This window comes from Elephas maximus, chromosome 2, assembly GCF_024166365.1.
Source record: "Elephas maximus indicus isolate mEleMax1 chromosome 2, mEleMax1 primary haplotype, whole genome shotgun sequence".
In the NCBI taxonomy this organism is placed as follows: domain Eukaryota; kingdom Metazoa; phylum Chordata; class Mammalia; order Proboscidea; family Elephantidae; genus Elephas; species Elephas maximus.
In genome coordinates this window covers 207,335,262-207,337,185 of record NC_064820.1, presented here as the reverse complement: position 1 = coordinate 207,337,185, position 1,924 = coordinate 207,335,262, and the positions used below count along the sequence as shown (strand labels likewise).

The 1,924-nt window shown below is 37.2% G+C and overlaps 1 pseudogene; it reads right to left on the bottom strand.

Moving 5' to 3' along the window:
* Nucleotides 1-647: 647 nt before the first annotated feature.
* LOC126067860 (olfactory receptor 2L8-like) lies at nucleotides 648-1,567 on the bottom strand (annotated as a pseudogene).
* Between the last annotated feature and the right edge of the window lie 357 nt (nucleotides 1,568-1,924).

Here is a 1,924-nt window from a genome sequence, read left to right as displayed (position 1 = left end):
TCATTCTTCTAAAGTCCAGGCGTCAACTCCCCAACCGTAATTATTGACCCTGAGGTAAAACCTGTTAATAAATCACGTGCTTAGGATTTACCCAGATAAATCATATTGAAGACAAATTCACCATCTATCTTCCATAGTGTATAAGATCTAAAGATGTGCAAACCTCTCTGCCTATTCCCTATACCCATCAGTTCTGAATATTAAGAATATAAGAATAATTACATAACCACTAAAAGTAAAAATTAGAAGAAATAAACCTAACATTCATTTGCTTTCAATTACAGCCTTCCATCCTAAAATATTTATTGTCTTATTGTCCTAACTTATTCATATTGGAAAATTAATTAAATATAGTAGACCTGCATGCTGAATAGTAACTTCAAGTTAGGCAGTTTCCATTTCCATTTTCTACATTTTAATAAAATCTTACTTTTGGAAAGTACATTTCTTTCATATTGATGGAAAAATCATCACCACAAAGAACGTAAAGATTGTAGACATACTTTTGTGTGTGTGTGTCAAATATCAGTTTTTTAATCCTTTAAATTTAGTCCTTGTCTTCAGTCTTGAGTATTTTTATAGTGCATATGCACCACTGAGCCAATTTGCAACTGTAGCTTGAGTACTGATGCAAAAATTTTTGTTATTCATAAAGGTGTTCTCTGAATGATTCTTCTCAGGGCCCCCATCACCTCCTTGTTCCTCAGGCTATAGATGACAGGATTGAGCATAGGGCTGATGATGGTGTAGAAAACAGCCAGAACTTTGTCCTCTGTTGGAGATGAAAAGGATCTTGGGCGTAGATAAATGTAAGCAACAGGTGCATAATAGAAGGTCACCACAGTGAGGTGGGTAATACAGGTAGAATAGGCCGTCTTCCTTCTGATGAGGGCATGTGGTAGACAGCAAGGAGAATCTGGCCATAGGGACAAGTAATGCCCTTGAAAGGAAACACAAGGAACAAGCTGGTGCTCACAAACACTATGTACTCATAGACCCAGGTGTCCATGCAAGCCAGAGTCCACATGGCTGGGACATCACAGAAAAAATGATTGATGGCCCTGGACCGGCAATAGGGGATATGGAGTGCATATGCAGTGCGAGCACAAGAGTTGATAGACCCCATTATCCAAGATCCTGTTATCATCAGCACAAACACTTTTCTGTTCATATGAATGCGATAGGGGAGAGGAAAGCAAATGGCCACATAAAGATCATAGGCCATAGATGTCAAGAGACGTGTTTCTGCGCCTGCCAAAGTCAAAAAGAAGAAACTCTGTACTCCACATCCAGTGAAGGAGACAGACTCAATTCCAAACAGGAAGTTGGCAGCCATCTTGGCGACAATGGTAGAGATGTAATTCAGGTCCATGAGGGAGAGCTGACTAAGTAGGAAGTACATGGGTGTGTGGACATGAGTGTCCAAGAAAACGAGGAGTGTCATGGACAGGTTGCTAATCAGAACCATTACGGAAATTAGAATGATGAGAATAAAGAGGAATAGGCCAATTTTTCATGGCGAGAACAATTAGATGAAATCAGTTGATGTTTGGTTATAATTTTCCATCAGGCATTCATGTGGTTTTTCTAAACACAGAGGAGTAAATAAGTTAGGGAAGTGAGTTGTTTCTTTTGTTGTTGTTGTTTATTTGTTTTTCATTCCTTAGTTTACTCAGACCATGAATTATTAATGAAATTTACTTCTCTTAAATAAAGGACTAAGCTACTTTGAGAAAAAGCCTCATTTTCTGACCTTTAGATCAAATTTGTGGAGGTGCACATTTCTGACCAAAATATGTCATAAGAAATGTATGAAGTTATTAAAAAAAAAAAAAAAAACTTTCTATAATGATTTAGTAGGATATGGATGTTTTATTGTACCACATAAAATTAGGGTTCATTAAGGTTAGATCTTATACTAAAT